The sequence below is a fragment of the Triturus cristatus genome, chromosome 1_2 (genome assembly GCF_964204655.1).
Source record: "Triturus cristatus chromosome 1_2, aTriCri1.1, whole genome shotgun sequence".
In the NCBI taxonomy this organism is placed as follows: Eukaryota; Metazoa; Chordata; class Amphibia; order Caudata; family Salamandridae; genus Triturus; species Triturus cristatus.
In genome coordinates this window covers 120,094,022-120,109,142 of record NC_140580.1, presented here as the reverse complement: position 1 = coordinate 120,109,142, position 15,121 = coordinate 120,094,022, and the positions used below count along the sequence as shown (strand labels likewise).

Here is a 15,121-nt window from a genome sequence, read left to right as displayed (position 1 = left end):
ACTCAATCACCATTAATGACAATAAAACACTGACCAAAATTTTTTTTTAAAGTTGAACGCTTGGTCTCCCAAACTTGTTACCTGGTGGAGTTGGGCCGAAACTGTCAAAATGACAACAGCTCCACTGGTTAATTTATTTTCCAGTATGCTCCCAGACGTTCCTTCCCCCCTCCTTTTTAAAAACCGTGGACAAACACATTTCTGAATTCCTACGCAATGACAAGAAAGCGAGGATCTCCATGAATACTTCGAAAATGAATAAGACCAAAGAGAGCCTTAACCTTCTCGACTGTCCAAGATATCAACAGGCTTTCAAGGCCTCTGGTGGTTTAGGACGCAGGATGCCCACTTCATCATATTCTGGAAAGCTTTGTTACATGCCAAATAGTTTTAAGGCTGATCTCATGCACAGGCTCATAGAGCCAGAAGTTACCCTTTGCTCGGCTCTGGTGGGCTCTCTCCCAGTATTTGTTGGCTTGCGCAGCCTTCAGAATGACAGGTTAACTCTCATAGGATCGGGGGGGGGGGCGCTAGGTGGCGCGCGACCAAGATGGCCGCACACCAGTGAGGCTCCTGCCCTGCCGAGCGGAACAATATCCTTAAGCCCCATCCTTGGCTAAAACTAAGCTCTGTTTTCTACATCACAGAAGACCGGAATCGCCACTGATCACGGCGGTGCCGTTTCTGGACGAAGGAGACCGATCGCGACGAAATGGCAGACTGATGACGGTCCCTACGGACGGCTGCCCCTCCGGCCTTGTGTGGGAAGACGGCTGTGATGGCTAGGCGAGCCCAGGGCGGGTGTGGTTTGCCGGCCCGTCATACTACTGTATGCCGTAATAGCACTGTGCTCCTCCCAGGCGGGTGCCTCTGCCGGAGCCCCTGCCTAAGGACACTGCGCAGTATAGCGCCTGGCCCGGGAGACCTTCACCGTCCCATGATCAGGTGTAGCTGCCATAGCCCGGGGGGGAGGGGGGGGGGGAGTCAGACGCCATTTTGACTGACGGGCGCCACGGGAACCAGCACAAGATACTGCAATAGTAGACGCTGGCGGGTGACCTACCCAAGCATAACTGTGTGCGGCGGGGACCCAGCGGAACCTCTCCCTTCTGTGATCGTGTGCAGCATCCTGCAAATACCCATAAAGAATACGCTGCGTGATGGCCATTTTGAGTGAGGTGCAGAGTCCCTCTGGCACCGTTGGCGGCTGACTGCGGGGGGCGGTGCGGCACTCCTGACAGCCACGGATTAAGGCTGCGAGTCCCGACTATCTCCGGCGCATCTAGTGGTGGCTCCCTGCATTGCCAACGATTCACACTGTGACATACCGCCTCATAGCACCACCAGCACATGCGAGGAGCGGGCACAAAGAGAAGGTTGGGCCGATGCCCGGAATAGTAAGGGGGACGGACAGCTCAGCATTACAGTTGTGGGGGTTGGAGGGAACAGTGGGCCCAACACGCCGAACACCTGTGCCGCTCTGACAGGCTTACGTCCTGGGCGCTCTTGGGAAGGACTTACTGGGGCAGCCTCCAGATACATCTCGACGTCTAGGGAGTGACGGTATATACCGACACTACGCCAGAGGGCGCCCCGTTAAGTCTCGGCATGGGGCGTACCAATACCAAGCAGACAAATCTGCCATTTGAAACACGCAAAACACCCAGGTCCAGCTCGGCGGATCACGCAGACTCGGATAGCATGGACACTCAGGAGGAAGATTGGAAGGCGCTCCTACTTGGCATGAAACAAAGCCTCACAACCATCGCTGAGAAAATAGATACCATGAATACACGTATGTACTCAGTTGTTAATAAACTAGACCACCATGAACAACGTCTCAAAGAAGCAGATAGAGTGTCTGACCTGGAGGATGGCGCCACGGCAAACAAAGAACATGTTTCGCAGATGGATAAATTGCTCAAAATAATTGCAGATAAGAACGAGGATTTAGAAGCCCGATCCAGAAGAAACAATGTGCGCATCCTGGGCTTGGCGGAATCGACCAATACGGGTCGCATGGAAGACTTCATTGTAAAATTGGTCGTGGAGCTGTTCGGTCGAGACTCCTTCTCTGCCCACCTCACGGTGGAGAGAGCGCACAGATCCCTGGCTGTCCGCCCACCCCCTGGAGTACCACCTCACCCAGTGATAGCACGTTTTTTAAACTACAGTGACAGACACGGTGTTTCGCCTTGCTCGAGAGAAGAAACAAGTCCACTATGAAAACACCATACTATCGTTCTTTCCAGACTTCACGCAAACCGTGCAAGATGCAAGGCGCAAATTCACTGCTGTGAAGAATAAACTACAGGCGCAATTGATTCCCTACGCTATGATGTACCCAGCGAAACTAAAGGTAACACTCCAGGGGAGGCAACATTTCTTCCAAAACCCACAACAAGCAGAGGACTACCTCAAACGGAATCGTCGAGCTGCATCTGCCGGAACGGGCAGGCAAGAACACTCCAGATCCCAGTCTCCCCTATCAAATCCAGACTAAGACTAGCAACTGCTACTGAAACACGCGTGATCAGCATTGGTGATCTGAATCCGAGGAACTGGCCTACATTGGTGATGTATTGAAGTTTATATATCATTATTATCTGTTCCGCCCGGACTCTCACCTCCCTCCTGCCATAGCTGCCCGCTGATGCAGCGGTGTAGCGGGTAGGTGCAACAGTGGAGGAGAGTGGGTACGGCGTGAGCCCCTAGTGACTCTCCCACGAGGGTGTTCCCCCAAATCTCCTACAAGGAGGGACAGTATTGGTTGGACTGAAGGTTCTTAACAGTAGGGAGGGTACGTATGCCCGGCGAGTTGGGGATGCCGGAGTGGGTGGGGGGAGGGTGTTTTATGTTTGATGCAATGTTGTTATCTACCCAGTTGGTTAGCAGGGGCAATATAGTATTCAGTCGCAGTCACGATAGACGAAGGCATGACAGACATCACACGGGATATTAACAATCTAAATGTATGATCATGGAATATACGGGGTCTGAATAACCCTAGGAAAAAGAGGCAGGTACGAGGCTACTTAGATATGGCATCGCAGTCGCACTGCTGCAAGAAACACACTTGAATGCGGAACTCGTACCTCAATTCGCTGCGAAATGGGCCTCATATCGTTATTTTGCATTGTACTCCGGTTACTCTCGGGGAGTGGCCATTTTCAAACGAGGAGTGAGGTTCATGCCCAGTGGGTCAGAAGCTGATACTAACAGGAGGTACTGCCTGGTATGGGGGAGGCTCAACTCATATGACGTGACATTCGCGAATTATTACGGACCTAATACTGACGATCCACATACTTTGCTTTTACTATGGAGCAAAATCCAAACAATAGGTACCACTTATGTTATCAGTCGGGATGGCGCATTGGCTAGTTCACGTAACCCATGTGGCTCACACATATTCAGATCATTCCCCCGTGGTGATGGAGCTGCAGCCCCCGATAAGCCACACCCCGTATAACAGTTAGCGTCTCAATCCCCTGCATCTCCAAGACACAGTTTTTAGGATGGAAATTGAGCGGGAAATTAAGGAATTTTTTTAACGGAATGTGCAGTCTGTTTCCAGCCTTACTGCTGTCTGGGAGGCATTTAAGGTCACGGCCAGGGGATGGTGTATCTCAAAGGGTGGGGGCATACTCAAAACTCTACGCAGGGACCTGCATAGCCTGGAAGAGGAACTTAAAGCGCTAGAAACAGAGCTTCAGGCACACCCGAATGATGGGGCACATAGAGCTAAAATACGGGAAACACTCACAGAATACAAGGAAACCACGAGCAGGGAAAGTAACTTCTGAGGGAAACCATACCTGGCCAGGGTTTATGGTGAAGGTGATCGTCATGGGAAGGTTTTAGCACGCATGATTAGACCCCCCCCCCCCCTCCCCAATTTCTCATACTTTGTCGCCGAGATACAAGATGCACAGGGGACCATATATAGAAACCTCTCTGATCAACTCAAGACGTTCAGGGAGTAATATAAAACACTGGCACCCCGCTCGATTTGCCACAATACTTAGAGGACACAGCATTGGCATGGTTAGGACCTAATCAACAAAAATTTCTGAATTTGGAATTGGAGGTGGACGAGATTACTGAGGCAATAATGCATATGAAATCAGGGCGAGCCCCGGGCTCAGACGGCCTGCCAATAGAATTTTATAAAGCCTACGCACCAATTTTAGCACCCATCTTGAAAGAAGTGTTCTATGCGGCGTTAGAGGGGGGCAGCCTACCGAGAACCATGCGGGAGGCTCAAATAACCGCGCTACTAAAACCCGGCAAATCCCCGCTACACTGTGAATCATACCGACCCCTATCTTTACTGAATTGTGATACTAAAATCCTAGCAAAGGTTTTAGCGATCAGCCTCAGTTTTTCGATGAAAAGATTGGTGTTGCCGGATCAGGCGGGATTCATCCCAAATCATGCCACATCCCACAACCTTAGAACACTTTTAGCAGTACTGCAAGACATAGATCCCAATTGCTCAGCGGTGGCGGTTTTTGACGTCACCAAGGCGTTTCATTCAGTGGAGTGGGATTACCTGATGGGAAATCTGAGTTACATGGGGATGCCCTTTACCCTCTTGAACTCGGTTAAACTGCTGTACACGCGGCCGATAGCCACAGTCCTGCTGAATGGTGCACGTTCTTCTCACTTTACCGTTTCCAGAGGCACGAAGCAGGGATGTCCGCTATCCCCAATTTTATTTGCTTTGGCCATCGAGCCCTTGGCAGCAAAGCTACGACAGCATCACAATGAGAGATCCCTGATTTATCCTGCTAGACAATTGCTTATCTCCCTCTATGCAGACGATATGACCCTGTATATCAAATAGCCTCAAGGGAATCTTAATCCTGTGTTGAGGGAGATAACCAAATTCAGCGCCATTTCTGGAATACAAATAAATTGGACTAAATCTGCAGTATTCCCCCTCACGCACAAAACCCTACCACACAATTGAATTATCCCCTGGTTTGGGAGAGTGACGAGTTAAAATACCTAGGGGTACATAAAACCAGGGATGCGTGCGAATTATGGCGTAGATATTGACAAAACAACATCACCAAATGGATACGACTACCACTGTCAATGGCAGGGAGGATATCCCTTATTAAGATTATTCTACTACCTAAATGCCTAAATGCCTGTATCTCTTAATCAACATCCCATACCATCCCAGGAGGTCCTTCTTTAACACACTTAAGACACAACTTATAAGACTTATATGGGGCGGGAAACAGGCGCGGCTCAGCCTAACCACATTGATGTTGCCGTACCAACAGGGGGGATACGATGTTCCCAATTTTGAGTACTATTACTATTGTGCGCAGGCACATTTTGCAGTTTACTGGGTTCACCCGCCTCCCTTCATGCCTCATCTGGTGGTGGAAGACGGCTATATGTCGCCGATGCCTCCAGAGGGCTACCTCTTTACTAGGGCGAAGGAGCGAGAGCGAGACCCCTCCACGGTTGACTGTACTCTCGCTGCGTGGAGACAGATTGCGCGCAGGTTAGGAGCCCCCATGATGTATTCCCCTATGATGCTCCTGCTACGTAATCCCTTATTGCAAGTCACAAATGAGGGGATATGCCGCAAACTGCTTGATGGTCTGCATTACACCACCTGGGGGGGGATCTATATATCGGGGGACAATTTCGCTCAAGGGCACAATTCTTTGGCACACGTGCCCACAACCATGGACACCTTTATGTATATTCGACTTAGGCAAAGCGTAAAAGCGGTAACCCCTGCATTTCCCGAAGAGCCAGATATATGTGCACCCCTACATGACTTATTACAGGCGGAAGCCCCACTACAGGTCACATCACTCTTGTATAAACACATACAGAAAGCGCCACCTCCCCAAACTCCACGGGCCAGACGGGAATGGGACAACGACCTAGATATACCACTGACAGACGAGCTATGGGAATTTAGTTGCAAGCAGACGGAGGAGGTCACAGGCAATAGTAGGCTACGCCTCATACACTTAAAATTTCTGCATAGATTATACCATACTCCGGTCAAACTGCACAAACTGCTACTGCGGGAACATGACAACTGTGCAAGATGTGGAAGGGAAGGAGCAGATTTCATACATTTAGTGTGGAGCTGCCCTCAGGTGGCTGCCTACTGGACACAGGTTTTTGACGGGATGTCCAAAATGATAGGTGCTCAAATATCCCCGAACCCGCTCATGGCTCTTCTAGGGCTCACTCAGGACATAAAAACAGTGCATAGGAAATATTTGGCAATGGGTTTGCTCCTAGCGAAACGTAAGGTAGCATGCAAATGGGGACGGGGGAGCGCTCCTAAGTTCAAGGAATGGATAAATACGATGTCCACGTGGCAAGATCACATGTATTATTATGCCGAAATATTACCCATAAAATCGCGGCCGAAAGACATCTGGGGACCCCTGACTGTCTTTCTCCTGGGGAACGAGACAGTTCAGGGAGAGGGCCAGGGAGGGGGTGGGGAACCAGGAAGGAGGACAGTCCTAGAGCCCGCTCGTGGTCCTCACAGGCAGAATCTGAGGCATTGTCGAATTGCAGTGAAATTGTGGCAAATGAGTAGTGATGCTGGATAGTGGGACGGGTGAGTTTTTGGGTACCTGCCATAGTGGTAGGAGGCTAAACTACCCTCCTAGTTTAAGCAGTAATTGTGATGTCTGCATATCGTATACCCTAATGACCCCGTATACTACGGAATGTAATGCTATTTGTATACTATAATCATGTGCTGCCCTATGATCGCTGGATGGGGGTTTTGCAAATGTTAGATAAGGGGGCGGGGGGGGTAGTTGATGCTATGCAACAAATTTGTACGGGAAGGTGTAAGATTAGCGCATCATTAATGCACCTGAATTGTTGATTGACATTACACTGATGTACTGTAAAAGCTTGGGTCGTGAGCACATTACCTCTCCACGAGTAATTTGTATTTAGAGATGTGATGAACACGCACAGATGGAGGTGAAGTAAATATATACATGTAATAATACTCGGACTCACTTGTAGAATGGCAAGTGCTCCCTGTGGGTCGACAGTCAACTCCGCCAAATGAACTCCGAACTCTGCAAACAGGAGTAGAAAAAAAAGACGATGGAGCCAACAAAAGCAACAGTGTGAAGATTTCAAAACCAAAGTGTCTCTATTAACATTTTGTTGTGCTTAACATGACAAAGTTTCATAAAACTAAAACAATGGCTGTGAATGGGTCTACCGAATCCTGTTCAGAACGGGAGAAATATATATATTTTTTGAAGTCTGGACGTGTGAGTTGGAGAAAACTATATGTGAACAGTGGAGACTGACAAAGAAAGCTGAGGCAACGTGGCTTGCTCTGAGGTACAGGGTTCATGCCGATTGGCGCTGCATTATTGTTTGCCTCAAAGATTTGAAACATGATGGAAAACAGCTAGTCGGAACTTGCACCTAAGAAGAACAAGGCCTTTGCAAGACCATTGAAGAGCTGAGGCCAAGGAAGTCATGCAAATGTGGCGAGCCGAATCATGAGAGGGGGTCTGCCTCAGTGCTTTGAAAGCCAGCTGTCCCTGACCTCGTTCTCGCGTACTAGCGAATGATCTACCCTATGTGCTGTGAATGGATGAAAGTGTGGACAGAAATGCTCAAGTTCTCATTGGTGTGTAATGCCAATAATCCATGCATTCATTACTTCAGCAATGTTTGTCTGACATGTATTACCATCTGTGTTATTGCATGTAGGACTGCCCCTTCCTATTCCGCATCTGAAGGTGGGGCTGCAGAGCACCTATCAGACAAATTTGATAGGTGGTGCCATGTGAAGTGTACTAACCGCAACCAGTCCTTTAGCCAAATTCGCATTTTGAGACTTGAGTGTATACTTTTTCAATTGAAAAAATACAAGCTGCAGAAGGTACGGCGTTGCTAGCTAAAAATACCAGACTGACAATGTCTCCTGACAATTGGCAAACACTGCAGTCACAGGTAAGTATCACTTAAGAGAGAGAGGTACAGTGGGAGCAGGGGTGGCAGGCAGGGTTGAGGAAACATTCGTCACATGTTGGCATCGCCTGTAAAAGACCGATAGTATTAGGTAAGGCTCAGTCACATGCCTCTGAAAGGCGGCTAGGACTCGTTCAGATTCTGTCACAAGTCAAAGGAATGACAAAGACTGTAGGGCTTGGCAGTCAGTCACTTGGCAGGATCACATCGCAAGGTTGTGTGGGCTGGGAATAAATCAGTTGTATGACAGTTTTGCATGTGAAAGAGTAGAGTGGGGACAGCGTTACTCCACTCACAAGGACCCCTCTACACATTCAAGGCCTCGTCCACCCCTACACTGCTGCATCACAGGACGGAAAAGAAGAATGCAATAATTTTGACCTGGTAGCAGGTCTTTTAAATTCAAACATCCCTCTGGACGGCCTTCCAGTGCATCTGCGAATGCAGTCCAATCACCTGAGGTTTTGGCGCATCATCAAGATCGACACTACCCACACATTTGGCACATTCCATTTACCCTTATCAAATGTTTCCATGAAGCTTGAAAAGAAACTTTCAATAAATTGGTATGGGCTACATGAGCCATGTGTCGAAGATGCACCTCAATGGTCATATAGAGCAACACATTAAGTACAGGGATAAAATCTTAAAATGCACAAAATGCTGGCTTCCCTCGCCTCCTTTGATTTTACCATTGCCACAACAACTGACCAAACTGTTCTGAAAGAGTTACGGTTTAGAGTAAGACTCTCCTGCTCCCTTGAAAGACTGGAAAATATATGGAAATGAAGATTGTAAGCTGTGCATGTGAGTGGCTAGCCTGGTATACGATACACTTATGTAAGTTGACAGACTGCATAATTCCAGAAAACCCTTATGGTGAATTAGGAGGTCTAAGACAACCTTAAAAAGCTCTCTAAGTGGTAGCTGTGGAGAGCAGCCTTCAGGCTTAGTCCAGAAGAAGTGTAAAGCAGCTTGTTTTACCAGAATGCAATCTTCTAGGTATCGATTAAATGAAAAAGAACCACACAAGGTATTTATAAAAATATATATTTATTATATAATAATCACTAACATGTTTAGATATCTCCTACCCAGAGATATGCACAATGCACACAATACTTTGCATACAAATCTCATAAATAGCACAAAATACACAGTGAACCCCAGGGAGAGACCAAACCATATATTAAGAAAGTGGTATAAGAACCACGACTTGTGTCAAGACAATGTCTAGAGGATGTAGATGTGCCAGGCCCCCAAGGAACCACCAAAAGGTGAGTGACTAGGAACCCCACGGAGATAGTGTGCAGTGTGGGAACAGGACTGCATTCTCTGTACAAATCAACGTGCAAGTCGTGGTTGCAATTTTAAAGAAAAAGGACCTTTCCAGTGGAAGACAGAAGGTTGGAGCGACACCCCACCTGTGGATACCCTAGCACCCACATTACCTACACCAGGGAAGATGGGTGCACAGGTGTTAAGTAGTGTCAGAAACCGCCGTCGAAACCAATGGAGGACTTCAGGAAAGTGTCACTGCTGGAGAAGGAGAAAGTGTCCGGGGGAATCCGAAGGTGAATTCTAGCTGTTAGGTACCTGCAAGCAGAGGGGACGGTGTCTATGTCACACAAGATTGATCTGGAGACCTGAAGACGAATGCCCACCAATGTTGAGTGTTGCAGGAGAGTCGACAGTGACCTTGACTCTGCAGCGGTGAGGACCAGGCGACACAGATGAAGACTAGGAGCTGTGCACGAGCTGTCCCACGTCGGATGTCGAGAGCTGATGGGTCGGTGTCCATCTGATGCACCAACAAGCCTTGGCAACTGCAAACAACATGGATGTCGAAGAAGGTGCAATGTCAGGATCAGCAAGGCTCAGTGGACTCACCACAAGCATGGGAGTCAGGGCAGGCCCCAAGCAATCATGAGCCCAAAAGAAACAAAGATGACCCTCAAATGGACCCACAGGACGGAGGCACTGGTGTCCAGAGAGGACCTTAAGCGTCCCACCAAAAGATGCAGGCCACGATACAAACAATGCAGACGAAGATTCTCGTCACTGGAGATGCTCGAGGCTGGGGTTACTTGGAGCCCGAAGAACTTGGTGGAAGGTAGCCAACGAGTCTTTGCAACGGCAAGTCGACGCAGTGCACAGGGGTTCGGTTACTGCAGCTCCTATGGGGGATACTGGCCTCAAACTTGGTGGTGAGAGGGCCAAGCAGGCCTCGAGAGATGTGGAGAACCCCCACCTGTGTTGCCGAGCCTTTCTGAGTCCCTGGGAGTTCAGGATCAGCAGACCGGTCAGCTTTGTTGCGTTACAATCAGATGCAGGGAAGAGACTCCTCCTCTCCAAGGGAGATTTCTTCAGGTGTCTTTGGTGCCCACAGGCCTTGGAAAGTTCCTGTATGGTACACAGGCGATGCAGCAGACTGAAAGGGGGACAAAGTCGAGCCCAAACGTAGTCCAGCGAAGTCCAGAGTGCCCAGATGGTAGAAGTTGAAGTGGTGTCTGAATTGAATCGTGTTCCATGACGAATCTCGTGACCTACCCAAAGTTATGCCCTTAAGTACACTAGGGAAAGGGTTTGGACGATTTAAGGTTCCCTCCCAAGGGAGGAAGTGTACAGTGGGGAGGATACTCCCATATCCTTTGTCCGATTTCGCGCCAGAGCAAGAGCCAGCGGCTCCCAGAGCTGGTTTTAACTGGACTATGCAAGGAGGCACCAAATGTGCCCGTCATGCAGACTGAGTGGCGCTGGCAAGGACACCCACCTGGCCCCAATACACTAAATCCTGTCTGGGAAGTGGTCACAGGATACCTATTGTTCTGCCTTTCGCCTGCTCGAGCCTGGCTCAGCAGCAGGAGGGCAGAATCGGGTCTCTGGTCGGAAGCAACCATGTTGTGCTGTCCGGGTTTAGAAGACTGGTGCCGGGAGCACTGAGAGCCTAACAGAGGTGTTCTGGTGCTTGGAATCATACCTCACACCGTTTACGGTGTGGGGGTATGATTCCAACATGTTTGATACCAAACATGATAGGAATCGTTGCAGCCAGTTTCAAGAGGGTTGTCGCGTAATTACGCGGTGCCCCCTTGTATGGTATATGGCTGTTTCACTTACAACCCAGGAGAATGGACTCCGTAGGCTGTAGGGGTATCCTGCTCATGCAGGGGCACCCTCACACTTCGAACCAAGCACCCTGCCTTTAGGATTGCAAAGGCCTGCTATAGGAGTGACTTATAGGTTTTAAGTGCAGTGACCCTAGATATAGGAAACCTATATCTTTCGTAAGTGGTGCTAGCATCAGCTTACACAGGCTGCAATGGCAGGCCTATAGTTACAGTTTGAATGGTCTCCCATGGGTGGCATAATACATGCGTCAGCCCATGGGGGGCCTCTGGGGTACCTATGCCATGGGTACCTTGGTACCATATACTAGGGACTAATAAGAGTACCTCAGTAACCAATCTGGGATGTACCCAAGTACTGAACAGAACAATTTAAGGGAGAAAGCAGAGAGACTGGGGTCCTGATTAGCAGGATCCCAGTCAGACTAGCCAAAGTCCATAAAAGCAGCTCCTACTTTCCTACAGTACAGCTTTAAGAGGAGTGAATTTGATGCACATTAATCCAAAAAGCATATTAAATGTGTTAGCGCACTCAGACCCACAGGTGGTGGGGGTGGTATAAAGGGATGTACAGAGAAGCACCACTAAGAAAACGCATGTGAATGCTTAAAGGCTCGATATTAAAATCCGGCAACCAAAGGCATTAATGATGAAACATAACATGGTAAGGGTTCTTTATCTGTTTTCCAACTAGTTGGGTTACTCATTCTCTTCCTGAGGCAGCCGCAGCCCTCCCTACAAAGCTTCATTCTTATGTGCACGACTTAAGGGTGTGACGTTATTTCCAAAGGCAATGACAAACATGGGAACCTCCTTTTACATGCAACAAAAAATACATTATAAGTGCAGGACCAGTTTATCAGTACTCAACTCTTTGGGATGCCAGACAGGATGAATGGCCAGGGCTACAAGTGACGATTGGGTGGCTGCCAACGTCGAAGAGGAATTTGGTCCACGTGCCCATCTCCCCAACACCTCGACATTGCGGAAAGGTACTGTAAGAAATTGTATTTGGGGTAGTTGACTATCCACCTCAAGGAATAATCACTAAATTAACCTGAGCTCAATCACTCGGTAGCTATTTCACAGAGCAGACCAGCCTAACTTAGGGCAATGTGAAAAGTATTCCTGCAGCAGCAAATAGTAACAAAGTCAAAATGCCGAATAAAAATCCCTAACCGAATTAGAAATAGAGTAAAGTGTAGTAAACAAAATGACACCAAAATGACAAAAACCCAATAAAGAGAACCGGAGATATGAATTTTTAAAGATTTCAAGGACACTAACACCAAAAAGCACAGAGCGATAATATTATGGGCCGGTAGACAGTTACCCAGGCACAATTTCAGGCTGGCTGTGATGGAAAGTGGGTCAGATACATCAACCAAGTTGGTCCCGGTTGCTGACGAGAAGTTACTTATTTGTTAAATTCTTTATTAAAATATAATGTGCAGAGTTTTATCTTTAAAAATGAAGTGTTAAGTGCAAAAATTGTAGTAGTCATTAATACTTCAAAACTATTGGCATGTTGCATAGAAATGAAGTATAGTTTATTAATTTGACGTAACCACAGACCCTGTGAATGAAATAAGACATGAATACCGAAAAGCTTGTTTTTTCAGACTTCACAACCGTTGTGCAAGATGTTTTTCTTCTCTTTGCTGCAGACGTTGTAATTTTGAAAGCTACTGTTTATAAACTAATTATCAGACATTTGTTGTATTAGACGACTGATAGTACAGTTCTCTTTACAAATGATGTAGACGACAGGGAGGATGATTCACATACACATGCTTAAAAGACAATTAAACTCTGGTGAGAATATGAGGTAAGCCTGTTTCCAGGAGTGTGCTGAAATCCAATTAGTCAACAAGAAGAAGAAAGAATATATTTGTTGCAACAAAGTAAATGTGCATTTAATTAGTGTGTGATCTTAGACTAGAGAGTCCCCTGTCCCAGACTCTTCAAGAGGATACTCTTTACTGGGTTGTCTTGGACATCTCCTTACGAGAAGTCTCACTTCCTGATTTGCTATTAGAGCTGAGGATACTATCCAGCGTATTATGCTAATGCTTTATGCTTGATTCTCTATCGGGAACATTCATGGGTATCTCAGCTGACACCTTTAATCCTTCTTGCATTAATACCGATTTATTTAGAATACGGAAGTTTATTTATGGAACACACTTGTTGCATTTTTATTGTATCAATTCCTTATTGATTTGCTATATTGATTTACGTTATTACCAAATAATTGATTGATATTAATCTTTGATAATGAGATTTAGAAAATAAAATTTTAAAGAATGAGAAACTAAAATATTTGAAAATGAAACCCTTTAGCTCAACGTAACTCTTTTGACTGAACTAAAAGAAATAACTGATATTGTTTTATACTGACTTCCCCTCCTCACATTTCTGTCGACATCAAAGATCCATCAACCTGTACGCAGGGTTCATGACTGGTAAGTGACAGTGAAACCATGTGCTCCAACAGTGGTAGCAGAGTATAGTTTATGTCACGAGAGAGGATCTGAAATAATTAGTCCTAGTTGAGAAATGCCCATGTCCTTAAGACCAAAGCCGAAGCTTTAAGATTGACGGCGTTGCGGTTTCGAAGGTGGTTGCAGTAGTGGGAGTATAAATAAGCTTATGTGTTGCTATGGTCTTTGTTGAGATTTGGTCGTGTTGTTTTGTTGTGCTTGGGAATAGTAGTGTGTAAGCGTAAATTGTTGAGCAGTTGAAGTAGTTGAAGTAGTTATCGGACTCGAAGTAGTACAAGATCCCAGAATAGATAAGCAGTTCAAACTGTGGTGTTATTTGTGGTGCACAATTGTAAGATATCTTCGAATTGCACAATTGAGATAGGGACTATAACAATGATGTGATTGTACTAATATTGATTGGGGTTAGTGGAGCCTATTGCCAAAAGGAGAAACTACATAGTTGGAGTAATTTCCCACTGGTCAAGATTTCATTTGCGTATGTGTAAGATTAGGGAAGTCGGAGGGTGTTAAAACCTTACTTCCGATAATTTTTGTATAAATGAATGATTTGGAATTTCTTAAGTGGAGCAGACAAAAGTTAATTGTTTATCATGCTTAGAGTTGTAGAATTTGTGTATGAGAAAGTTGAAAAGGAAGGTGAACCGATGAAAGGAGTCAGGAGTACGTCATAGGGTGCCATGCTGAGATTGGTCAGCTGGCATTAGAGTCGAGCTGTTATTGGTTAATGACGACAGAGTGCCATGCTGGGATAAAACAGCTGTTGTGAAGTGCCTTGCTGAGACTGGTTGATAAGAACTCAAATATTAAGCTGTGACATGATTGGAGAAAGATTAAAGTATACGGAATTAGAACCTGAATCAAAACCCCGAAATTTGAACTTAATCATTGCACATCATTTGTTGAATTATTGCAAAAATGAAATGTTTCATAACCCTTGGAGATTGGATTAGAGGTGATATAGTTCAAGAAAGTGAATATTCGTCACCAGAAGGTAGGCCAGTTTGTTACATGACGACAAATGTACGGTTTCATGCAGGTTTGTGGCTTTGTCAATGGTGCAAGATTACTGAAAATTAGAGTTAATTTATATTTCCACAAAATGGTACATTTGATTTAGAGGTTATTGAACATTTAAAGGAGAAATTATACAATATGAAACCACCTCCTAGACCCTCACATTAAGAAGCATGTAATGCTTGGGAGACAGCAGCACGTGATAAAGAGAAATATCAGAACAGGACAAAGACGTAAGCGAAATTATGCAGATGCTCAATAGGACAAAGAATAGCAAAGGTGGAGAAAATGTATAATCGAGGAAGCTAGAATGTACCCTGTCGTGACCACAGAAAAGACTAAAAGAAATTGGAAACAAATGATGAAGAAGCTGCAAAGAAAACGGACACTGATAGCGATTCGTGGATGATGTTCTGGATGCTTTATTGGCTTCAGTTCCACCACATGTGGCACCTACAACAAATACTG

The 15,121-nt window shown here is 46.4% G+C and overlaps 1 protein-coding gene across 1 annotated transcript in view; it reads right to left on the bottom strand.

The window, feature by feature from the left end:
• The window catches only part of LOC146866932 (importin-9-like), a 269,255-nt gene that overhangs the window by 213,361 nt on the left and 40,773 nt on the right, over positions 1 to 15,121 (bottom strand). Inside the window, exon 2 of the mRNA XM_085603265.1 lies at positions 7,030 to 7,091. The gene's annotated coding sequence lies outside the window, so the exon portion shown is untranslated. The remainder of the gene's footprint in view (positions 1 to 7,029; positions 7,092 to 15,121) is intronic.